We start from the raw sequence: 26486 nt of genomic DNA, 5'->3' as shown, positions 1-26486 counted from the left end.
ATGACAGAAAGCAAAGACATCACTCTGCTGACAAAGATCTATATAATCAGAACTATGGCTTTTCCAGTAGTCTTGTACCAATGTGAGTGTTGGACCATGCAGGAGGCTGAGCACCGAAGAATTGATGCTTTTGAACTGAGGTGCTGGAGAAGACTCTTGAGGGTCCCTTGCACTGCAAGGAGATAAACCAGTCAATTCTAAAGGAAATCGACCCTGAAGATTCATTGGAAGCATTGATGCTGAAGCTGAAGCACCAGTACTTTGGCCACCTGATGCAAAGAGTTGAGTCACTGAAAAAGACTGATGCTGAGAAAGACTGAAGGCAAAAGGAGAAGAGGGCGGCAGAGGATGAGATGGGTTAGATAGTATCACCAACTCAATGGACATGAATGTGAGCAAACTCCAGGAGATAGTGAAGGACAGGGAAGCCTGGTGTGAGATAGGCATGAGAGTGCATAGAGTTGGACATGACTGAGCGATTGAACAACCACCTCCTTTTTTCAGGGATGGTGACCAGGGGCAGCTTCCTTCATGTGTGTGATCATGAAGGCTCACAAAAAAGTGATGTCAGTCCCTTGAGTATGATCAGTAGGAAAGACAAGTATTTTTTAATGTCATTAATATCAGTGGGCTTCCCAGATGGCACAGTGGTAAATTATCTGCCTCCTACAACAGGAGATGCAAGAGTTGCTGGTTCAATCCCTGGGTCAGGAAGATCCCCTGGAATAGGAAATGGCAACCCATTCCAATATTCTTGCCTGGGAAATTCCATGGACAGAGGAGCCTGGCGAGATACAGTCCATGGGGTTGCAAAGAGTTGGACGTGACTGAGTACACACACCTTGGATTAAACTTAGAGGTTAGCCTTCCAAAGGGAATGTAACACAAGGAGGATTTCCAAGTTTCCCCTATTATAAAAAATGAGTCATGTTGTGGCAGGGGGCCATACAAAGTCAACTCAGATATCTCCTCTCTGAGAATTGATGTTTGACTCATCCAAAGTGCAGTGGCTGTCGAAGTGGCAGATGGGGAATAAGTATGGCTGGGTAATGAACAGTGCAGGTTGCCGACCGGAAGTAGGAGGAGAGAATGCCCAGATGGCGCGTTGGTAAAGAATCTGCCTGCTAGTGTTGGAGGTGCAAGAGATGCCGGTTCAATCCCTGGGTTGGGAAGATTCCCTGGAGTAGGAAACAGCAACCCACTCCAGTATTCTTGCTAGGAAAATCCCAAGGACAGAGAAGACTTCTGGGCTACAGTCAATGGAGTTGCAAAGAGTCAGACATGACTAAGCACACACTCAGAGTGGGACTACATCCCAGAGATGGAAAAGGCATGATTTCTAGGCCCAGCGGAGCTCTGTTGGCCCTTTGAGGATTCATGGTCAGGGGATTACAGATCAGGTGGGTAGATTTTGGTTCAAATGAGACTAAGATGATTGGCCCCTGAGTCAGTAAACCTGAGTTGTTTTCAGATCAAAGACTATGTACTAAGCCATGTCAGCTGGCTTGGGTATATGACCCACATACACCCTTGATAGGAAAGGAACCCAAGATAGATGATGAGCACAAATCCATTTCTGCCAAAGTCCTCTTCTTGGTATACCAAGAATAGAGGATAGTAGACACTCTCTTGACTGCTTCCACTTGGCTGACACAACAGTCTAACACCATTCATTCCTGGCAGGACAAAGGCCTGAAGCTGGCAACTTACTCCTTAGCATACCCAAGCCCTTCAGGTTCTACCAGCCTGGATCATGTTGGCCAAGATTTCAATGTGTTTGCTTCCAACCCTGCTTGTGTCCACTGTTCTTGGTTGTTTCAAGTGCATAATTCAATTAAATATTTCCTAAATCAATGAAGTGTGACTGAGAAAAGTATGACTGTGCTTTTCTACGAAATTTATGTTGAGAGCTTCAAGGAACACTTAATAAAAGGAATTCACTAAAATATTACTGCTGAATTAGGTGTAGATGAAACAACATTCAGAAAACTAAGATCATGGCCTCTGGTCCCATCACTTCATGGCAAATAGATGGGGAAACAGTGGCTGACTTTATTTTTTGGGGCTCCAAAATCACTGCAGATGGTGACTGCAGCCATGAAATTAAAAGACGTTTACTCCTTGGAAGGAAAGTTATGACCAACCTAGACAGCATATTAAAATCAGAGACATTACTTTGTCAACAAAGGTCTGTCTAGTCAAAGCTGTGGTTTTTCCAGCAGTCACGTATGGATGTGAGAGTTGGACTATAAAGAAAGCTGAGTGCAGAAGAATTGATGCTTTTGAACTGTGGTGTTGGAGAAGACTCTTGAGAGTCCCTTGGACTGCAAGGAGATCCAACCAGTCCATCCTAAAGGAAATCAGTCCTGGGTGTTCATTGGAAGGGCTGATGCTAAAGCTGAAACTCCAATACTTTGGCCACCTGATGCAAAGAGCTGACTCATTTGAAAAGACCCTGATGTTGGGAAAGATTGAAGGCTGGAGGAGAAGGGGATGACAGAGGATGAGATGGTTGGATGGCATCACTGACTCAATGGACATGAGTTTGAGTAAACTCTGGGAGTTGGTGATGGACAGGGAGGCCTGGTGTGCTGCAGTCCATAGGGTTGCAAAGAGTCAGACACGACTGAGCGGCTGAACTGAGCTGAAACACTGAAAGACAGGGAAAGCTATAAAAATCTGTAAGTTCTACACTTACGTAATTTTAAAAATACCTATGTCCTTGGTGCTCTTTAAAGAACTCTCACTGGGATAGGTTGGTTTGGTGGGATAAGGATGGCTTATCATTTAATTCAAATCAATAAGCACCTGTTTATCACTTGTTATAGTCACAATTCTAGACAAGGCACTGTAGCTGATACAAAACAAGTAAATAGTCCCTCTTTTTGAAAGATTATGGTAAAATTGGGGAGATAAGACTGATTCCTCAAAAGGAAGTAATGCAAGTTTAAATAAAATTACCTATAAAGTACTGTGGAATATAATAGTGCTATAGAATTCCTATCTAGTGGCAAGAGTTGGACTGATTGGAGAAGGTCTCCTAAAAGATAAGGTTTTGAGTTGAACCTCGAAGGACAGTTGGCATTCCAGGTGGTTCAGTGATCATGAATCTGCCTACCAAGCAGGAGATGTAGGTTTGATCCCTGGGCCGGGAAGATCCCCTGGATAAGGATTTCCCAATTCTAAGGAATCCAAAAAAAGGATTTTCTTTCCTGGGAAATCCCATGCATAGAAAAGCCTGGAAGGCTATATATAGTTCAGGGAGTCACAAAGAGTTGGACATGATTTAGCAACTAAATAACAACAACAACAATACTGAAGGATAGTTAGGATTTACACAGTTTGGGTTAGGGAGGAGGTAACTTTAGAGAGAGAAGAGAAGAAATTGTATCCATGACACAATAATAAATGGTTATAAAAATGGCAGTAATTTTTCAATTTAAATATAGAGTAGCCACATTTAAAAAATTAACAGAAGAGTTAGAATATAAAGTTGATTAATCTCGAGGAGTGGGAGACAGTGAGAGAGAAAAACAAAGAAAAAAAAAGATAAAATGAGAAGGTCAAGCTAGAAGGTCTAATATTGAACTGAAAAGAACATTAGAAAGAGAAAATGGAAAAAATGAAATGGAGGAAATTACAAAATAAATAATTCAAGAAAGTTTTTTGGAACTATAGGATGTGAGTCTTCATAATGAAACGGCTGATCAAGTACCAAGCAAAATGAATGAAAAACCATGACAAGGCATATACTTGTGGCAAAAAAGGGATAAAGATAAGACTTAAGGCTCCCTAGAGAAATAAAACTGGCCAAAGGATGCGCTCAGTTGCTCAGTCTGACTCAGTGTCTGACTCTTTGAGACTCCACGGACTGTAGCCCACCAGGCTCCTCTGTCCATGGAATTTTCTAGGCAAGAATACTGGAGTAGGTTGCCATTTCCTTCTCCAGGGGATCTTCCAGACTCAGGGATAGAACCAAAGTCTCTTGTGCCTCCTGCACTGGGAGGTGGATTCTCTACCACTGTGCCTCCTGGGAAGTCCATATGCCTGAAACTAATACAGCATTCCAGAATACTGGAGTGGGTAGCTGTTCCCTTCTCCAGGAGATCTTCCCAACCCAGGGATTGAACCCAGGTCTCCCACACTGAAGATGAATTCTTTACCAGCTGAGCCACAAGGGAAGCCCAAGAATACTGGAGTGGGTAGCCTATCCCTTCTCTAGGGGAACTTCCCAACCTAGGAACTGAACCGAGGTCTCCTGCATGAAAGGAGGATTCTTTACCCGCTGAGCTATCAGGGAAGCCCTGGGGCTAAAGGATAGGAAATCATAATAGCATCAGACATCTCAACAATAAAAACAGAAGCCAGGCAATAATGGCCTTAACAATTTTTCAAGGAAAATATTTTTCAAGTCAGAATTCTAAAATCAGCCAACCATCCATCCATCAAATGTGAGAATGAAATAGACATGTCCTCAGTTAGGCAGTGCTCGAAACATGGTCTTGCAAGCTACAGGAGGATGGGTTACGTTAAAACCAGGGTGTAAACCAAGCAAGAGGAAGACAGGGCAGCAGGGGACAGGCTCCAACACAGGCAGGGCTGAACACTGGTCCTGGGATGGCAGACCAGGGAGTCACAGAGGCCCTGGGAGGGGAGGCTCCTCATTAAATCAGCACAGGGAACACACTGACAGGTTTTTGAGGCAGTGGAACATTTTCAAAAAATAGCAAGCATTAATGGAAATCAAGATAAAGGCAACAAAAAGAGGCAAATACTTCTGGCAGGAGAAATGGGAGTTCCTGGTAGAAGGAGACAGTTGATGAGTTAAATTTGCCCACTTATAATTAGCCAAAAACTGGGATAGCATTATGAGAGAACAGACTCAGGTGAAGAAGGTCTAACAGAAATCAATGCATCTAACTGTCATAAATATCCATAAGAACTGGGAGTGACTGAGAGTGAGCAGGTGTGGAGCAGGAGTTGCTATTTTTATGATAATTCTTTTATTGTTATTTTGCTTTTCCAAGATATGTACATGTATCAGTATTAACTTGCTAAAAACTAAAAACTGTTTAAAAACACGAGAGGCTGCTGTGGCTGAAGCTGCCATGATGAGTGCCCTGAGACAGCCTTGAGGGGTGCAGTTTGAAAACCATAGATAGAAAACCTACCCTATTCTTTGACCGAACTCAGAAAATTAAGAGCTCCCAAAGAGTGCTGAACGAGTATGGGTACTCCTCTACCATGAGGGACGAGATCCTTACGGATGACGTAAAGCCTGGTTGAAGGCAGGGCACGTGTATCACCTTTGAGAAGGAAGAGGACTAGAATCCCAACATCATCTCAGCTGACATCATCTTATCATAAAGGAGAAACTGCACCCTTGCTTCCACAGGGAGAACGACAACCTCTTCTTTGTGATCTCCATCTCCTTGAGTAAGGCTCTGACCCACTACTCCGTGGAGGTGAAGACCCTAGATGACTGCTCAACATCCCCGCCAGTAACACTGTCCACCCCAAGGACTACAAGAAGGTGCCAGGTAAGGGGATGTTGTTGCCAGAGAACCCCATGAAGAAGGGGGATGTCTTCATTTTCTGCACCAGCCAGTTCCCTACCTGTCTCACACCCCAGCAGAAGGAGATGCTACGCCAGGCACTGTTGACCTGGCTCTGGTGGGCTGGGCCCGGAGCAGGGGAGGTGAAGGCTAGCTGGGCCCCAGCTCAGCCTCAGGTGTGCGGTGGAGCCAGCCCACGGCATAGACATGACATGGGGATGGGATGGCATCCTCATGGAACTTTTAAACTGACACAATGAAGTTTTTGTTGTTGTTCAGTCGCTAAGTCATGTTTGACTCTGCGACCCCATGGACTGCAGCATGCCTCTCTGTCCCTTTATATTTAAGGAAATAAAGTGTTTCTTTTTCCTTTTAAAAAAAAATGCTGTAACTCAGACAGATTAAGTGATGCTCTCAAGTTCAAGTTTGACTGAACTGCAGCCTGGGCTCACTCCTCAGTGAACACTCCCAATGGCCCCCTTTCTCTTCTGGATCCTTTCCATCACCATTAAACATGTCTAAGCCTCACCACCTGATGCTGGGAGGGATTGGGGGCAGGAGGAGAAGGGGACGACAGAGGATGAGATGGCTGGATGGCATCACCAACTCGATGGACATGAGTTTGAGTGAACTCTGAGAGTTGGTGATGGACAGGGAGGCCTGGCGTACTGTGATTCATGGGGTTGCAAAGAGAGTTGGACGCGACTGAGTGACTGAACTGAACTGAACTGAAGCCTCACCAAGCTTAATATTAACAAAATGCTCCCCCACCTAAAGCAAGAGCAAGCATCTCATCAACCCCTTTCCCTCTCTCCAGCCCTCTTTCAGAGCCAAGCTTTTAGAAGAGTCATGGCACTCATGTCCCCCATGACCACCTCTCTCACCCTCAGCTCACCCTAATTCAATGTCTGCTCCCACCACTCACCCAAACCCCTAGATCGGTTACCAGAGACCTTCTGTTGCTAAATCCAACAGGCACTTTCAGGTCTTCATCTTACTCTTGGAAACCATCACTGACTGTTCCTCCCTGAAACACCCTTTTTGGCTTCCAACTCAGCACACTCCTCTGGACTTTCTCCCACTTCTCCACACCCTCCCAAGGCTTCCTTGGTATCTTCCAGGGTTCTCTTCTAGTCCACTCTCTTATTACCCTGCAAACAATGACTGAGGCAATCTCATCTACAATCTAGGTTTCAAAGGCCAGCCAGTCACTGTCTAGTGAAGAAACTTCTCCATCTGGTACCATCCGCATCCTGGACACCAGACACTGAATATTCAGCATTTCCTAATGAATGCCCCATCTTTCCCCTCAATGCTCAATCACCATAGTCAGCTCAGTTCAGTCACTTAGTCGTGTTCAACTCTTTGTGACCCCATGGACTGCAGCACACCAGGCCTCCCTGTCCATCACAAACTCCCGGAGCTCACTCAAACTCATGTCCATCGCATTGGTGATGCCATCCAACCATCTCATCCTCTTTTTATCCCCTTCTTCTCCCGCCTTCAATCTTTCCCAACATCAGGGTCTTTTCAGATGAGTCGGTTCTTCACATCAGGTGGCCCAAGTACTGGAGTTTCAGCTTGAGCATCAGTCCTTCCAATGAATATTCAGGACTGATTTCCTTTAGGATGGACTGGTTGGATCTCCTTGCAGTCCAAGGGACTCTCAAGAGTCTTCTCCAACACCACAGTTCAAAAGCATCAATTCTTCAGCGCTCAGCTTTCTTCACAGTCCAACTCTCACATCCATACATGACCACTGGAAAAACCATAGCTTTGACTAGACAGACCTTTGTTGACAAAGTAATGTCTCTGCTTTTTAATATGCTGTCTAGGTTGGTCATAACTTTCCTTCCAAGGAGTAAGCGTGTTTTAATTTCATGGCTGCAATCACCATTTGCAGTGATTTTGGAGCCCCCCAAAATAAAGTCTGTCACCGTTTCCATTGTTTCCCAATCTATTTCCCATGAAGTGATGGGACCGGATGCCATGATCTTAGTTTTCTGAATGGTGAGTTTTAAGCCAACTTTCTCACTCTCCTTTTTCACTTTCATCATGAGGCTCTTTAGTTATTCTTCGCTTTCTGCCATAAGGGTGGTGTCATCTGCATATCTGAGGTTATTGATATTTCTCCCGGCAATCTTGATTCCAGCTTGTGCTTCATCCAGTCCAGCATTTCTCATGATGTACTCTGCATATAAGTTAAATAAGCAGGGTGACAATATACAGCCTTGATGTACTCCTTTTCCAGTTTGGAACCCATCTGTTGTTCCATGTTCAATTCTAACTGTTGCTTCCTGACCTGCATACAGGTTTCTCAGGAGGCAGGTCCGGTGGTCTGGTATTCCCATCTCTTTAAAAAATTTCCACAGTTTATTATGATCCACACAGTCAAAAGCTTTGGTGTAATCAATAAAGCAAAAGTAGATGTTTTTCTGGTTGGCAATTTGATCTCTTGTACCTCCGCCTTTTCTAAATCCAGCTTGAACATCTGGAAGTTCTTGGTTCACATACTGTTAAAGCCTAGCTTGGAAAATTTTGAGCATTACTTTGTTAGCTTGTGAGATGAGTGCAATTGTACAGTAGAAGAACTGAACATTCTTTGGCATTGCCTTTCTTTGGGATTGAAATGAAAACTGACCTTTTCCAGTCCTGTGGCCACTGCTGAGTTTTCCAAATTTGCTGGCATATTGAGTGTAGCACTTTCACAGCATCATCTTTCAGGATTTGAAATAGCTCAACTGGAATTTCATCACCTCCACTAGCTTTGTTCATAGTGATGCTTCCTAAGGCCCACTTGACTTCCCATTCCAGGATGTCTGGCTCTAGGTAAGTGATCACACCATCGTGGTTATCTGGGTCATGATGATCTTTCTTATATAGTTCTTCTGTGTATTCTTGCCACCTCTTCTTAATATCTTCTGCTTCTGTCAGGTCCATATCATTTCTGTCCTTTACTGTGCCCATCTTTGCATGAAATGTTCCCTTGGTATCTCTAACTTTCTTGAAGAGATCGCTAGACTTTCCCATTTTATTGTCTTCATCTATTTATTTGCATTGATTGCTGAGGAAGGGTTTGTTATCTCTGCTTGCTATTCTTTGGAACTCTGCATTCAAATGGGCATATCTTTTCTTTTCTCCTGTGCCTTTCACTTCTCTTCTTTTCTCAGCTGTTTGTAAGGCCTTCTCAGACAACCATTTTGCCTTTTTGCATTTCCTTTTTTGGGGGATGGTCTTGATTACTGCCTCTTGTACAATGTCAGGAACCTCTGTCCATAGTTCTTCAGGCACTCTTGTCAGATCTAATCCCTTGAATTTGTCACTTCCACTGTATAATCACCATAAGGTACCACAATTGCTAGACACTTGGGAATCGCTCTTAACATCTGCTTTTCCCCTTTCACATCTAATTCATCACCAAGGTTTATTTCTCCTAAGTTTCTTATTGTTGTGACCACACTTGCCTCTGTTCCTTCTTAACTGGACCACGGCTGCTGGGAGCTTCTCTTCACAGTTGCCTCTCTTCCAATTCAACCCATTCCACACTCCATGCTACAATCAGAGAGAGATCCTTCTTTCCCCTCACTTTTATTTAGGATAATAAATAAAAGGGCCAAGCTCCCCACAGGCTTACCAGGTCTGTCCTGAACTGGCCTCTGCCCATCCCATAGCTTTACCCATCACTTCTCCTTTGCTACTCGGAATTTAAGCCACTTTGAACTCATTTCGGTCACTTGGCTTCAGTGCTCTTTATTCTGCTCTGGGTCTCATTGGATTCTCTATTCCCTCGAAATACTCTTCCTCCTTCCTCCTTCTCTATTCCTCTTTCGTTAGGTGGTTTCTTTCCAACCACTGGGTATCAGCGCATACACCCTCTCCAATGAAGTGCCTGACGTATGTTTCCAATGACCTGGAAGCCTCATCATAGGTGTAGGATCCTTTATTTTAACTGCTTATTTAATCACCTGACTTCTTCACTAGAATGTAAGATCCATGTGGTCATTATATTTCTGCTTCATTTTATGTCCCTAGAACTTAGCCCATAATATGTGTAAATAAATTTTTTTAACAGAATGAATGCGCTTATTCCTTTCTGGAGGACCACTGGTTTTCGAGCATTGACGCACACACCATCAGTCTTAGAAATCTCAGGGAGCTTTTAAAAATACAAACTGCTTGGATTCGTCTCTAAACATGTCCAATCATCCTGTTCCTCAAGGGGCCTAGGACTCAGTAGAGATGGTGCCGTTTACATGAGGGTGACGTTCCTCACAGCATGCCATAATGCAAAATGTGTATTTCTTGATGTATTTTCCCACAGTAGCACCGTGTTTCTGTTTGCAACTCATGTTAACACTGCCACCTGGCATTTATAGTTCCCTCTTTCCCTCCAAGTTGAAACTGTGATTCTTGTTTAACTTTAAAAATCTCAAGGGAGTCACATTATTTGAAATTTTATGCATAAATGAAACATTAGTCATACCTGTATTTTGTTACTGCAAATTTGCATTAAAATGAGACTGGGCTGTATTTTTAAAAATTTCCAAATGATTCTCAGGTGCAGCTAAGTTTGGATCCCAAGGTTCATGCTATCTCTCTCTCTCTCCCTCCTGTTTGCTTTATTTCTTTAAAAAAATTAAAAATCATGGTAAAATCCAGATAGCAAAAGGTACCATCTTAACCATTTCCCCTCTTTTTTCCCCATATGCTGACTCATTGAATTTTGATCACATCTATGGCATCACTGACTCGATGGATCTGAGTCTGAGTGAACTCTGGGAGTTGGCGATGGACAGGGAGGCCTGGAGTGTTGTGATTCATGGGGTCACAAAGAGTCGGACACGACTGACCGACTGAACTGAACTGACTGATGCACTAGAGTCTTTAAAAAAGTATTTATTTGGCTGCGGCAGGTCCTAGTTGCAGCACGTGGGATCGAGTTCCCTGAACAGGGACTGACCCCGAGTCCCCTGCATTGGGAGTGTGAAGCCTTAGCCACGGACCATCAGGGAAGTTCCTCATCTTAACTATGTTTAATTATTTAGTTCAGCAGCTATTTAGTGGAGTTAAAAACATTCACATTGTTAGCTAACCAATCTCTAGAACCCTTTTTATCTTACAAAACTGAAACTTTGTACTCTACATGACCACTACTCATTCCTGTCTCCTACAGCTGCTGGCAACTGCCATTCTACTTCCTGTCTCTATGAACTGTCTATTGTATTAATAGGTACCTCAAATAAGGGGGATCATACAGTATTTGTCCTTTTGTAACTGGCTTATTTCACTTAGCATAATGCCCTCAAGGTTCATCCATGTTGTGGCATGTGTCAACATTTCCTTCCATTTAAGGCTGAATAATATTCCTTTGTGTAAAAAAAAATATTCCTTTGCGTATATATATCACATGCTGTTTATCCATTCATCTATTGATGGACACTTCGGTTGCTTCCACCTCTTGGCTATTGTGAATAATGCTGCTATGGACATTGATATACAAATACCTCTTTGAGACCTTGACTTCAATCCTTTTTTACATATACCCAAAAGCGGTATATAACCCAGAAATTAGACCATAAAGAAATCTGCGTGCCAAAGAATTGATGCTTTTGAACTGTGGTGCTGGAGAAGACTTTTGAGAGTCCCCTGGACAGCAAGGAGGTCAAACCAGTCAATCCTAAAGGAAATCCACCCTGAATACTCATTGGAAGGACTGATGCTGAAGTTCAGGCTCAAGTTCCAATATTTTGCCCACATGATGCGAAGAGCCAACTCGTTGGATAAGACCCTGATGCTGGGAAAGATTGAAGGCAAAAGGAGAAGAGGACGAGAAGATGAGATGGTTGTATAACGTCACTAACTCAATGGACATGAATTTGAGCAAACTCTGGGACATAGTGAAAGACAGGGAAGCCTGGTGTGCTGCAGTCCATGGGATCACAAAAAGTCAGACACAACTTAGAGACTGAACAAAAACGACAACTCAGAAGTAGAATTACTGGATAATATAATTCTACTTTTTTTTTTTTTTTTGAGGAATTATCACACTGTTTTGCCTAGAGGTCATATCATTTTACATTCCACCAAAAGTGCACAAGGGTTCCATTTTTTTCACATCCTTGTCAACACTAGTTGGATATACAGTGATACCTCATTGTGCTTCTGATTTGCATTTCCATCATAATTAGTGATGTTGAGCATCTGTTCATAAGCTTGTTTGCTATTCTTTGGAGAATGTCTATTCAAGCCCTTTACCCATTTTTTCATTGTTTATTTTTGTTGTTTAGTTGTAGGAGTTCATATATTCTGGATATTAACCCCTTATCAGACAAATGATTTGCATTTTTTTTCCATTACATAGATTGCCTTTTCATTCTGATGATTGTGTCCTTTGATGCAAAAGAATGTTAAATTTCTACGGTGTCTGATTTTCACTTTTGTTGCCTGTGTTTTCAGCGTCATACCCAAGCAATCATTTCCAAATATATTGCCAAAAAAAGCCCTTGCACTTTCTTTGAAGAGTTTTATAGTGCTACCTCTTGGAAATTTGATTCATTTTGAATTAATTTTTGTATAGTGTGTAAAGTTAGGCTCTAACTTCTTTCTTTTGCATGTCAATATTCAGCTTTCCTAGCAATATTTGTAGAAAAGACCATCCTTTTCCCATTGGATGGTCTTGGCACCTGTGAAAACATCGTTGACCATATATGTGAGGGTTTATTTCTGGGTTCCCTACTCTAATCTGTTGGTGTGTATGTCTATCTTCATGCCAGTACCACATTTTAAGCCAATTTTAATGACTATGCTTTATAAGTTTTGTAATCAGGAAGTGTGAGACCTCCAACCTTGTTCTTGTGTTTCAAGATTGTTTTGGCTATTTTGTATCCCTTGAGATTCTGTATAAATTTTAGGGTAGATTTTATTATTTCTGAGAAAACATGCTGTTGGGATTTTGATAGGGATTGCATTAAATCTGTAGATAGCTTTGGGGATCAGTGATATCTTATAAGTATTAAGTCTTCCATTCATGAACACTGGATGTCTTTCCATTTGTTTGTGTCTTCTTCAATTTTTTTCTGGTATATTTTGTAGTTTCCTACATGTAAGTCTTTCACCTCCTTAGTTATGTTTACTCCTAAGCACTTTATTCTTTTTGACAATATTGTAAATAAAATTTTACTTTTTTTTAAGAAAAACCTTTTAAAATATATAACATATATTTAAGTGCACAAAAGGTAAAACATACAGTTTAATTTTTATAAAATAAAACACACATGTTACACCATCTCTACCAAGATACAGAATATATACCCACACCCCAGAAGCTTCCCCTGAGCCCTCTCCTAGTCATTATCTATGCCCTTAAATATTATATAATCAGTATGGAGAGTACTATCTCCATATTTACTTTTTTCATCTTAATAAAGTTGGAACCATACATTATGTACTCTTTAGTGTTGGTTTCTTTTACTTAGTATTATGTCTGAGAGATCGTATCCATATTGTTTTAAGTACCAGTAATTCACTTGCTATGTGGCATCTAACTTTACGAATGTACCACTATTATTCATCCTACAGTTGACAGACATTGAGTGATGTGGATTATGAGCAGTGTTGCTATGAACGTTTACATATATTTGGTGCACATTTGTATGCATTTATGTTGGATATATATCACAGAGGGGAAATGAAGTTTCTGAGGATATCTATATACTTGGATATGGATACACTCCTCCCAGAAGGTGCTAGAGGTAAAGAACCCACTTGTCAATGAAGGAGACATAGGAGGTGTGGTTCGATCCCTTGGTCAGGAAGATCCCTTGGAGGAGGGCATGGCAACCCACTTCAGTGTTCTTGCCTGGAGAATCCCATGGACGAAGAAGCCAGGCAGGCTACAGTCCACAGGGTTGCAAAGAGTCAGACAAGACTGAAGCGACTTAACATACATACACATAGATACACACACATACGAATAATGGTTTTCAAAATTCGTTGTGCCAGTTTATACTTCCACGAATCTTTTAATCAAGACTTTAATTTATTTACATTTAGTGTAATTAATGCTCCATTTAGTTTTAATTCTGTCATTTTACTATTTGCCATTAAAAACATGGTGATGTGTTATGTCTGGGAGGACACGCAGGACACCCCCAGCTGATACCAGGCAGAGATCCCCCACATTGAGTGCAGTGTGGTGCCAGGGGGATGCAACTCAGTGCCAGGGCAGGGAGCTCAGGACATAGCTTAGATCCCTAGGAGTAAAATCCAGTGTTGAGCGCTAAGGAAGAAGACTACCGATTTTCTTCTTGGATCTGTCTATATTGAGAGGCTCTGGTGTGTTTTTGTACTTGTGGCTCAAATCTCTGTACTAGGTTCTTTCTTATCAGGGTCATTGGAATAATTCCACCAGATGATGTTTTTGATCCCGACCATCCCTGTTCACCCCCGCCCCTCTTGTGGTTCAGCTGGTGAAGAATTCGCCTGCAATTTAAGAGTCGGACATGACTGAGTGACTTTCAGCTCACTTCACTTCATCCCTGTCCACAGTCTGTACTTAAATAAGCTTGCATTCATGTTAGTATATATTGATGGTGATAAAATATGGTATCCAATTTCAGGGAAACACACATACGTACATAGTAGAAGATCAAAAATATATAGATTTGGGTAGATCAATAGATTGGAGGAGGAAATGGCACCCCACTCCAGTACTCTTGCCTGGAAAATCCCACAGACAGAGGAGCCTGGTAGGCTACAGTCCATGGGGTCGCTAAGAGTTGGCATGATGGAGCGACTTCACTTTCACTTTTCACTTTCATGCACTGGAGAAGGAAATGGCAACCCACTCCAGTGTTCTTGCCTAGAGAGTCCCAGGGACAGGGGAGCCTGGTGGGCTGCCGTCTATGGGGTCACACAGAGTTGGACACGACTGAAACGACTCAGCAGCAGCAGCAGCAGGTCAATAGATTAAAAAAAGAGAGATTGACTAATGTATGAAATAAAAATTATAATTAAATGAAATGACTAATTTGGGCTTCCTTTCTGCTGCAAATACAAACTATACTTACTGAAAATAAAAATCATGATTGGAAATATAGGCATGGCAAAATTAGAACTGTAACCACAGCTATTGGATCTGTCTAATTTCCAACAGATAAATTTCCAACAGACTGAGATAATCCTTCAGGTCCTCCCCGGAGAAATGTGTCTACATGGGTGTGATCACTGTGTCACGCCAGCCCATATCGGGCTTTTTAACTGATGACATCTCCTAAGAATGTTCCCTTGATGTTACATGGTTTTCTACTTACTGAATTATTTTTTGTTTCATCTACATAGCTCTGGGTCACTGGTATTCTGCATGGATATTTTGCTATATTCTGCATAGATTTAAGGCTGATAAATTATATTGTGAGAGCTTCAGCTATCCCCCCATTGAAGTGAAGTAAAGTCTCTCAGTCGTGTCCGACTCTTTGTGACCCCATGGACTGTAGCCCACCAGGCTCTTCCATCCATGTAATTTTCCAGGCAAGAGTACTGGAGTGGGTTGCCATTTCCTTCTCCAGGGGATCTTCCTGACCCAGGGATCAAACTCAGGTCTCCCGTACTGCAGGCGGACACTTTACCATCTGAGCCACCAGGGAAGCAAGTATCCCCCCATTATTAGACATTATATTACTTCCATTTCCCCCTATTATAATAAAAAGGTGACAAATACCTTCCTTCTTACAGGTTTCTATATATTTCAGAAAAATTTCCTGAAAAATTCATAATAGAATGTGAGCAAGTTTAATGATGACCCAAGGGTTAGCTTAAAATTCTCTACCAACACCCATAATTAGTGCATATCTGTATCATAAAGAAAACAGGTGCCATGGAGAGAATTAGGTTACAACCTCTGGGGCAGGCAGAGTTGTATTTGGATGCTCATTTCACACCCAAGGGGTAGTTCTTCAGACTTCAGCACATATTGAAGGACTTTATTGAAAGATCAGTGGCAGAATAGCTAAGATGCATAGCTTATTCATAGAGCCCTGTGCCACTCGGCATCTTGATTCAGACTATCAGAGCAGATAAAAACTGGTTGTAAAAGATATTCACTCCAGCATTAGGAGGGGAGTTGGACTTCATAAACTTGAATGCTTTTCAACTTTAAAATTCTGAGATTAGAAAGTAAAAGCTTTCAGGGAGTTCTCTGGTGGTTCAGTGCTTAAGACTCTGCCTTACAGTACAAAGAATACGGTCCAGTCCCTGGTTGGGAAACTAAGATTCCATGTGTGTGTGTGTTAGTCCCTCAGTCATGTCCGACTCTTTGCGACCCCATGGACAGTAGCCCACTGCTGAGTTTTCCAAATTTGCTGGCATATTGAGTGCAGCACTTTCACAGCATCATCTTTTAGGATTTGAAAGAGCCCAACTGGAATTCCATCACTTCCACTAGCTCTGTTCGTAGTGATGCTTCCTAAGGCCCACTTGACTTAGCATTCCAAGGTGTTTGGTTCTAGGTGAGTGATCATACCATTGTGGTTACCTGGGTTGTGAAGATTTTTTTTGTATAGTTCTTCTGTGTATTTTTGCCACCTCTTCTTAATATCTTCTGCTTCTGTTAGGTCTATATCATTTCTGTCCTTTATTGTGCTCATCTTTGCATGGAATGTTCCCTTGGTATCTCTAGTTTTCAAATCCTAAAAGATGATGCTGTGAAAGTGCTGCACCCAATATGCCAGCAAATTTGGAAAACTCAGCAGTGGCCACAAGACTGGAAAAAGTCAATTTTCATTCCAGTCCCAAAGAAAGGCAATGCCAAAGAATGCTCAAACTACTACACAATTGCACTCATCTCACACGCTAGCAAAGTAATGCTCAAAATTCTCCAAGCCAGGCTTCAACAGTATGTGAACTTTGAAATTCCAGACATTCAAGCTGGATTTAGAAAGGGGAGAGGAACCAGAGATGAAGTTGCCAACATCTGCTGGATCATTGAAAAAGCAAGAGAATTCCAGAAAAACATCTACTTCTGTTTTATTAACTATGCCAAAGCCTTTGACTGTGTGGATCACAATAAACTGTGGAAAATTCTTAAATAGATGGGAATACCAGACCAGCTGACCTGCCTCTTGAGAAACCTGTTTGCAGGTCAGGAAGCAACAGTTAGAACTGGATATGGAACAACAGACTGGTTCCGAATCAGGATAGGAGTACGTCAAAGCTGTATATTTTCACCCTGCTTATTTAACTTATATGCAGAGTACATCATGTGAAATGCTGGGCTGGATGAAGCATAAGCTGGAATCAAGATTGCCGGGAGAAATATCAATGACCTCAGATATGCAGATAACACCACCCTTATGGCAGAAAGTGAAGAAGAACTAAAGAGCCCCGTGATGAAAGTGAAAAAGGAGAGTGAAAAAGTTAGCTTAAAGCTCAACATTCAGAAAACTAAGATATTGGCATCCGGTTCCATCACTTCATGGCAAATAGGTGGGGAAACAGTAGAAACAGTGACAGACTTTATTTTTTTGGGCTCCCAAATCACTGCAGATGGTGACTGCAGCCATGAAATTAAAAGACACTTGCTCCTTGGAAGAAAAGTTATGACCAAGCTAGACAGCATATTAAAAAGCAGAGACACTACTTTGTCAACAAAGGTCCATCTAGTCAAAGCTATGGTTTTTCCAGTAGTCATGCATGGATGTGAGAGCTGGACTATAAAGAAAGCTGAGTGTCAAAGAATTGATGCTTTTGAACTGTGGTGTTGGAGGAGCTTCAATACTTTGGCCACCTAATGTGAAGAACTGATTCATTGGAAAAGACCCTGATGCTGGGAAAGATTGAAGGTGGGAGAAGAAGGGAATGACAGAGGATGAAATGGTTGGATGGCATCACCGACTCAATGAACATGAGTTTGAGTAAACTCAGGGAGTTGGTGATGGACAGGGAGGCCTGGCATGCTGCAGTCCATGGGGTCGCAAAGAGTCAAACACGACTGAGCGACTGAACTGAATTGAACTGGACTGTAGCCCGCCAGGCTCCTCTGTCCATGGGATTCTCCAGGCAAGAGTACTGGAGTGGGTTGCCATTCCCATGTCCAGAGGATCTTCCTGACCTGGGGATGGAACCTGTGTATGCTATATCGCAGGCAGACTCTTTACTGTCTCATCCCTCATGCCACAGTGTAACTAAGCCGGCTTGTCATAATGAAGATCCCGATGCTGTAACTAAGACACAACACGGCTGGGTCTTAGTTATTATTTAAGTAAGTAAGTAAATGAATATTTAAAAAAAGAAAGAAAATAAAACCTTTCTACCAGGCAAAAGTCAGAGTAGCATCCACTACAAGTCTCGAACTACTGGGTAAATGTTTATTTCCCAGCCCTGAACCCCAGCTTTCTTTTTTGCGTTTGCCTTCACTTAGAGCTTTAAGCTGACAGAGGCAGTAAAGACCATTTAACCAAACTTATGAATTAGGCTTTAGTTTATTTTGAACATTTTAAGACATCCTTGGGTAAGTTTTAAGTAAAATGGATTTTACTATGAGCCACTATGGCTCCTAAGTAGGTTAAAATGTGCTTGGATTTCCCAGGAGCGTGTTTTAATGTTACACATTCCACAGCAGATCCAGGTTTAGCCAAGTATCCTTAGAGTCAATTTATAAAGATTTGCTTAAACAATTTAAAAGATTAACTTTTATAGCACAACAAAAATACTAAAGTATTAATGAAAAATACTGAAGGAGTTTTTCTGAGCAACTAGTCCAGTGCTCTGTTAGCTGTAAGTCCAGAAATTGAGTCTGTCTATAATTGCATGCATCTGTATCTATGTATGTATCATCTACCTATCTACCAATCTGTCATCCATCTTGCTATTGATCTGTTCCTAAAACACATGCCTGAGGCAGTTAGAGGCAGAAAAAGATAGGTCTTCCATGATGTTAGTGGTGAGGACTATTGGAAAGGGTCTGAGAGAAACGAAGGGCACTCATTGTGTACAAAGAATTCTGAGAGATCTTCCCCTAGGAATGAACCAGCCTTAACCATATCTTGGAGAGGGAACACTTAAGAAGCACAGATTGTGTACGTGTCCCACTAACTAGGAATTTCACAGCCTCCTCCACAGGGATCTGTTCACTGTTTAGGGTTCAGCGGGTTTCGCATGCATAATCCAACAGCATGAGTATCTGTAAAGTGCTGGGAGACTGCCTGCCCCCTGTCCACAGGGCTCCTGGCCAAACTGCCGGTCACTGTGAAGCAATTCTGTGTCCCATCCAAAGGTGAAGACAGGAGCAGTAAAGACAGGGTGGTATTCAAAAATACAACAACTTATTTCTTTGCCAGGTCTCCCCAAATAACAGACATCTCCCAGAGGAGCCATCATCCCTGCCCTCCCAGGCAAGGGTAGGAGGATAGACCCTCACCCACATTACATGTGCATTTCATGAAAAGCATTAAGTCCTTCCGGTATCACATTGAGGATATGAATGAAGAAGTACATGAATAGTTCAGGCCACAAGGTTGGTTTCTACCAGCTACCACCAGCATCAAAATTGGGTTCTAATACACTGAATGATGGGCTCCCCTGATGGCTCAGATGGTAAAGAATCTTCCTGGAATGCAGGAGACCTGGGTTCAATTTCTGGGTTGGCAAGATCCCACAGCTTCCACTTATATGTGGAGACTAAAGTACCAGCTGAAGTCCTCTGGCCACTTAGGAAGGACAGGCCCCCAGACTTGGTGTGCATTTCCTCCCAGTCTGAAACAGCCTCTCAATATCAGAAACCACTCTGCTTGTTGTAGGAGTGCATTCAAGTATCTGTGCCCAGAAGAAAGCTGCTCTGGAAACCTTGGCTTGTGGTCCACTTAACCCAGTGAGATTGGACACGTGGTTTCCTGTAGCAGGAAGACATCACCGGACCATCTGTTGTAGCATAGGATGCCTCTCCTGAGCTGGCAGGAGACAAGCTACCAGCTTTAGAGATGGGCTCTAAAGAGAGCTGTTAACCCTGAGATAGGACCAGCGCTTCAGGAAGAGCAGACTGCATTAATGAAGCGCATCCTGCTGTGAAGCTTGAGGGACACAGCACCCAACACTTGATAAACAGGTCTCAGAAAATAACAGCTGCTGAGCGTTTTAAAATTTTTAAAGATTTATTTATTTATTTGTGGCTGCGCTGGGTCTTCACAGCTGTGCGCGGGCTTTCTCTAGTTGTGGTGAGCAGGGGCTACTCCCTAGCAGTGGTGCAGTGGCTTGTCTTGCTGCAGAGCACGGGCTCTAGGGTGCTCAGGCTTCAGTAGCTGCAGCTCACAGGCTATAGAGCACAAGCTCAGTAGTTGTGGCTTGTGAGCTTAGTTGCTCCTAGGTGTGTGAGATCTGCCAGGACCAGGGATCAAACCCTGGTCTATCTATCTATCTACGTGTCCCCGGCATTGGCAGGTGGATTCTCAACCACTGGCCCACCAGGGAAGTCCCTGAGCTTTTGCATCTATTTTTCTGCCTTTCAGTAAAGATTCATTTTGAGTCTCACTAAGCTGTCAAGACTTAAACCAGAAATATATTTTTGTAACACCTGACTCAACAGCACTTTTATCACAGTGGAGAAGACATGGCAGATCTGTGGACGTTTCCTTGGTCATCAAAAAGGTGAGGCTTAAACTTCATGAGGATGGGGTGATATGGATCTGATGGTGCCTGCTGGACTCCTGAACTAGGCCCCACGGTTGTAACCGATGCCTGCATTCACCTGCTGGCTGGACTGGCTTTATTCCCAGTGGGTGGCTATTTGTCTGGGGCTTCAGAATGGGCCCATTGAATTCATCGCAAGGAAGAAGTTTATAAAAACTGTTCAACAAGAAAAAAGCCTTGTTCAACAAGGGAACCTGTGTGCTCACTTCTGTTGTTCCACACCACCTTTCAGGGACCTAGGATTCTATCCATGTGGAGAGACGACTGGCAGATACTCCCCAAATCTAATGGAATTTCCTAAAGACCTTGGGTGAGCATCTCTCCCTCTGGCCCTGTCTGTCTCCCATCTTGGCAATGGAAAGTCCAAGGCTTGAGACCGGGGGCTGGACCAATGACTGGGGTGCTCTCTGCTTCTGTCACAATGAAAGGCAATGGCATTTGGTCAGTGGCCAGAATGGCAATCTTCAATGTCCAAGCTTTGAAGGAACGAATGCAATGTATGGTGAGCTACTGCATACAGCTGTTTCACAGATCTGTCCACAGAGATGCAACAATGGTATAATGGGACCATGGAATTCCAAAAGACCTTTAGCTTGACTTCAGTCCCTTTGTTGCTCCTGTTGTATCTTCTGATGTCCTGGATCTTTCTCAGAGGAGTATTAACAATATCTTGTCCTGATGGTCTGTCTTTGAAAGATGGCTGCAGGAAGTCATACCTAGGACCTGGCCAGGACAGCAGAGCTCAGAGGCAGGGTCCTGCCTTGTTAGGAATCAGGAATTTCTCTGTACTGCACTGAACTTGGTTCTCATGGGCTTCAGAAATTCAGAGACATCCTACCACTGCTATCCCCTTTACAGAGCTGCCAGGCACCTCCTCACCAGGGGCTTCCTCTTCCATCTCCAGCTCTGCCCAGCACTCTGTAAATCTGCTCCCACAAAATTCTGTGTCAGCTCCCCAACATCTCCCCAAGGTTTTTAAATTCTGTTTGCGAAGATCCCCTGTAGAAGGAAATGGCAACTCGCTCCAGTATTCTTACCTGGAGAATCCCACGGACAGAGGAGCCTGGCAGGCTACAGTCCACGGGATTGCAAGAGTCGGACACGACTTAGCAACTAAACCACCACCACCTCTTCCAACTGACGGCTGCTTTCTTCCTAGATGAAGGAACCTGGCTTCCCTGGTGGCTCAGCTGGTAAAGAATCTGCCGGCAATGTGGGAGACCTGGGTTCGATCCCTGGGTTGGGAAAATCCCCTGGAGAAGGGAAAGGCTACCCACTCCAGTATTCTGGCCTGGAGAATTCCATGAACTAAGTCCATGGGGTCGCAAAGAGTTGGACACAACTGAGCGACTTTCACTTTCACTAGTAACGTTTGTATCTGTCAGGGCCTAGGACAGTGACCAACTCAAAATATACTGGTGAATAAATGACCACAACTCAGTTCTTGATATTTAAGCATATTTGGCAACATTAGCACGTTTATGCTGCTAGAAAGTTTAGCAAATGGATATAGTAAAACTGGACTGTCCATGCTGGTAGGGACGTTGGAAATCTGACTTTCTTTTGTAAAGGTAGGCAACCTCAGGCACAGAGGTGATGAGCTCTGTCCAGGGTTGCAAAGCTGGTTAGCAGCAGGGCTCAGTTGAACTAGGGGCTCCCAATTCACTCCCCCATTCTCCGCATTTATTTTGGTGAAACCTTCGTGGTGGCTGATGTACCAGGTAAACGGGCTTATCTTTTCCACCCACTCAGCTGGCCCGGACAGAGTGAGAAAACCAAGCCCAGCCTGCTGCAGTGTTTCCCTTACCACTTCCTGCTCAGTGACTGTGGAAGGCGCCTGTGTGGAGTGCTGACCATAAGAAATCTGCTTCTCTGCCTTTTGTAGAAACGAGTATGTGGATTAAGGGTATATTCCCTGCAACTAATTATGCAGATGTGTGGGCAATGCTCTTTGCTAATTTCAGGAGCTGTGCCCAAACTATTTAAAAGCAAGGGTGTGCTTTGTCTTCAGAAAGAAAAATTCAGGGAAGTTATCCTAAAGGCTCTACCTCTGACTTATCAGTGGGTTTTTTTGCTTTTAAAAAATAGCTTCCTTCAAACTGAAGAGTTTAAAGATTTTTATAATTCAGTGACAGATGAACAGTCTGTGTTTTCCTGATCTCGAACTGGAAGTTAAAACAAAGACACGACAAGCTCAATGGGAGCTGAAAAATCAGGGTTGTTACTAAGGAGAACAATTTTACCAAGGATGAAATTCTATTGTATCTCAAGGACAGAAGGGTTTTGGACAAGGTCAATTTCATAACATGCCATTTTGGATGGGATTGATTTATATTAACTGTAAAGCTTTTCAAGGCTGGTACCAGGAGACTGGTGTGTGGATGTGTGTCTGCTGATTTTTGCAGGCAGTTTTCCGCTCTCTCTCTCCCTTACACACACAGCTAGAACTGCCTCTGTCCAAATGAACAGCATTGACTTTTTCAGAGTTGGATGGATTTCCATGGCACAAACCAACAGCTCCTTTTAGAAATAGATTGGACCCGAGGAATTGTTGAAATACATATGACTTGGTCCTGACTATTGACTGTAGACATGCACTGTACACCTTGAAGAAGACTGGTGATTCCTTGAGATTCACGGATTCAAAAATGGCCAGGAGACAATACAGATGGACCTAGAGAGCATCATACTGAGCGAAGTAAGTCAGACAGAGAAGGACAAACATCGTATGACATCCCCTACATGTGGAATCTAAAAAGAAATGATACAGATGAATTTACTTACAAAACAGAGACTCAAAGACTTAGAAAACGAACTTATGGTTGTCTGGGGGGGTGGTTAGTTAGGGAGTATGGGATTGACATGTATACAATGCTGTATTTAAAATGGATAACCAACAAGGACCTACCGTATAGCACATAGAACTCTCAAAGTTGCGTGGCAGCCTGGATGGAGGGGGTTTGGGGTAGAATGCATATTATATATATATATGTGTGTGGCTGAGTCCCTTTGCTGTTCACCTGAAACTACCACAGCATTGTTTGCTAATTGGCTATCTCCCAATACAAAATAAAAAGTTCAAGAAAAAAAAAAAAAGGAGTAGTAACAAAAAAAATGGCTGAGCGAGAGCTGCCTTCACTTTAGGGTGTTTCTCTGGCTTAGTGAGAACTGCAGGGTTCACCTGAATTCCTGCTCTCATTTCATCCCATCCTAGACTTTGGCCTGCACCCCAGGAAGAGTTGTTCTCAGGGGTCCTGTTTACTCCAGGAGCTTCCTGATGGGCCTTCCTATTTCCCATATTCTTTCTGTTCACCCAGAATCTACAAACATCCAGAACATCCAATTGGTTGTGAGAGAGGCTGTCTATGTTTTCTAGGAAAGTGGAGGCTTCCAAAGGAAAGTGACCCCCATCTGCCTGGGGGCAGCAGAGGTATCTGGAAGCAAGATCTCACTTAAGTGCCCTTTTAGGGAATCTGATAATGAATGTAAGAGTCTTTAGTCTAACAGTGAATTAGCTGTATGTCTCCAGGCCTCAGTTTTTTCATGTATGAAATGCAGGATCAGTTCAAGATCCATTTACAGTCAATCATCTATGAATATGTGATTTATATTCTGTTGCGTTCCATCCTTGCTCAGTCATGTCCAACTCTTTTCAACCCCCTAGACTGTAGCTCACCAGGTTCCTCTGTCCATGGAATTCTCCAGTTACGAATATTGGAGTGGGTTGCCATTTCCTTCTCCAGGGGATCTTCCAGACCCAGGGATCCAACCCGCATCTCTTGAGTCTCCTGCACTGGCAAGTGGATTCTTCACCAGTGCTAATTCATACTCTAATGGCTTAGAGTCTAAGTAACGGCCTGGAGCAGAGGCTGGACTGAGGGCTCTGGTCTGTGAAGCAGCAGGAGGAGAGGCTGAGCCTGCTCTGCGGCTTCCCCTCTGTTCACAGGGGCCACCCAGCCAGCCACGGCCCCTCACTCTGAGCATGTGAAGACAACAGGTCCTGCTGTACAGCACAGAGAACTATACTCGATATCCTGTGATAAACCGTAATGGAAAAGAATATAGAAAAAAAGAATGTACATATATTCATAACTAAAATAATTTTGCTGTACAGCAGAAATTAGCACAACATTGAAAAGCAACTGTACTTCAATTAAAAAAATGGGTCTGGGCCCCACACTGCAAGCTTGCGGGGCCCTTTCCCATCCAAGGCAGGGATTTGGGAGTGTCAGGATTCTAGGTGCATTCTAGCCTCCCAGAATTCTCCATCAAGCATCACAATTATTTTAATCATTTCCTGGTAACATTTCAGAAAGCAGATGACTTAGGGAGCCAGAATCTTCCCCATGTTCTGTATGAAAGCCCAGAACGGTGACCCCACTGGCCTGTAGAGCCCTACAGGTGAGAAGCCAAATGGTTTTTCAGCTGTCCTCAGCCAAACCCAGAAGAGATCAATTGCTTCAACTGTTACTCTGCCTGTCGCAGGTCTAAATGTGCCAAGTGGTCAAAACTCAGCACAAAAGGCAGTTGCCAGGCATCAGAACCACACTTCCAGGAAGTCGAATTAAATCAAGGCCTTACGAACCTCTGCCCACTTCATCCCGAAACATACAAGCCCAAGCCATCAGACGTGCAGCCAAGCCCAGACGCGTGTATCTGAGCTATGGTTTCCCTGGAGCCAGGACAGCCAAGCATCGCCCTCATGCTCCCCTGTGACTCTCATCCCACCTCAGAGCTCAGTGCTTCTTTTCTGTCCTCCATACATCAAGGACCTTCACCAGCTCCTGATGGTTTTGCCTTTTGCCTTTACATGTATTTGGAAAGCACCAGGTACCAACTGTAGTTTTTTTTGCCTTCTGAATGCAAGAATATCTTGATTGGGATGAACACAAATGATGATGGTTTCTCTAACTACAAAAGTCCCTTTAAGTGGCCAGGTCTGTGCTAACCCTCTCTGTTTTTTGGGGGGGAAACTGCTCCTCTTCCTGGTGGACCCCTAGCCAAGGTGCAAGCTCTAGCCAAGGTCCTCATGGGGTGGTCCAGGGACCAGAAGCATCAGCATCGGCTGGGAGACTGTTAAAGACGTAGAATCTCAGACTTCACTCCAGAGCATCTCCTTGAGATCAGAATCTGCAGAGAACAAGTTCTCCTGGTGATCTGTGTGCAATTCTGCTTTTGAGAAGTGACCTCCAGCCATCTGGATTGAATTGCAGGTGCCTTTCTGGTCCCGGTGATTAGTGTGTGTGTGGGCAGGCGGCAGGGGATGGGGGTGGTGGGAAGGGGAAGGCAGAGGATCGGGCACGTGACTCAAGCTGGGCTCTCGGCCCTCGCCCACAACATCTATAGTAATCCTGTGCCTTTTTCGAATCTCTGGTGAAGGGTCTATTCTTCCTTAGTAGAACATGTGAAGTTCAAGACTATATCTTGATATTTCTCCCATTTACTTGGTCTGCATATTGACTGGAAGATCTGATGACAAAGGCCCCCTAGGGCTTCCCTGGTGGCTCCAACGGTAAAGAATCTGCCTGCAATGCGGGAGACCTGGGTTTGATCCCTGGGTTGGGAAGATCCCCTGGAGGAGGGCATGGCAACCAACTCCAGAGGAATCTACTGGGCTGCAGTCCACAGGGTCACAAAGAATCAGACATGACTGATTAACTAAGCACAGCACAGGACCCCAGAGAGGGCAGTCCTCTCCCATGGAAGCTTAATACAATATCATTCACTGGACACCAGTTAATTAGCCTTTCAAGGTTCTGGGCACCAAGTCTGACTTACAGAATTGTGCTCATCATACATACACTTTCTCCTTCCCCATTTTCCCTCTGAGCTGTACTGTGATGCTTATAATTCTCTGGCCAAACAGCTGGGGAAGCCAGAGGCTTCTGGTGACCTTCAGAGGGAGCAATCACATCTGAAATGGGCAGCCCCACAGTTATGGTTAACGAAACCAAGACCTTCGGTTCCTAGAGCCTTGATCAGAAGGCAGCATGGGTCAGTGTATAAAACAATAACTTTTGAAGCCAGAGAGATAAAGATGAAACACTGCTTCACTACTTATACTGGTGGGGTCATAAATAACTTGTGAAACCTTTGGGATGCTTAATTTCTTCATCAGGAAAATGGGCAACCTTGGAGGACTAAGGTAGTAGCTAAATGAGAGAAAATAGTTCAGTAATCACCAAAGCAGCTGCCATGCTAGAAATACCTTATATTACCCTCGTCACCCTTCCCATTCTTTCCTTTTGAAAG

At 43.4% G+C, this 26486-nt stretch overlaps 1 protein-coding gene and 1 pseudogene across 1 annotated transcript in view; one reads left to right on the top strand and one right to left on the bottom strand.

Annotated features, from left to right (window-relative positions):
- Window positions 1–26486, bottom strand: part of SLC35F3 (solute carrier family 35 member F3) — a 135259-nt gene that overhangs the window by 20863 nt on the left and 87910 nt on the right. The window lies entirely within an intron of this gene.
- On the top strand, window positions 1026–5883 carry LOC112584305 (annotated as a pseudogene).

The sequence above is a fragment of the Bubalus bubalis genome, chromosome 4, assembly GCF_019923935.1.
Source record: "Bubalus bubalis isolate 160015118507 breed Murrah chromosome 4, NDDB_SH_1, whole genome shotgun sequence".
Taxonomy (NCBI): Eukaryota; Metazoa; Chordata; class Mammalia; order Artiodactyla; family Bovidae; genus Bubalus; species Bubalus bubalis.
The sequence above is the reverse complement of the archived record's forward strand: the minus strand, read 5'-3'. Positions and strand labels throughout refer to the sequence as shown.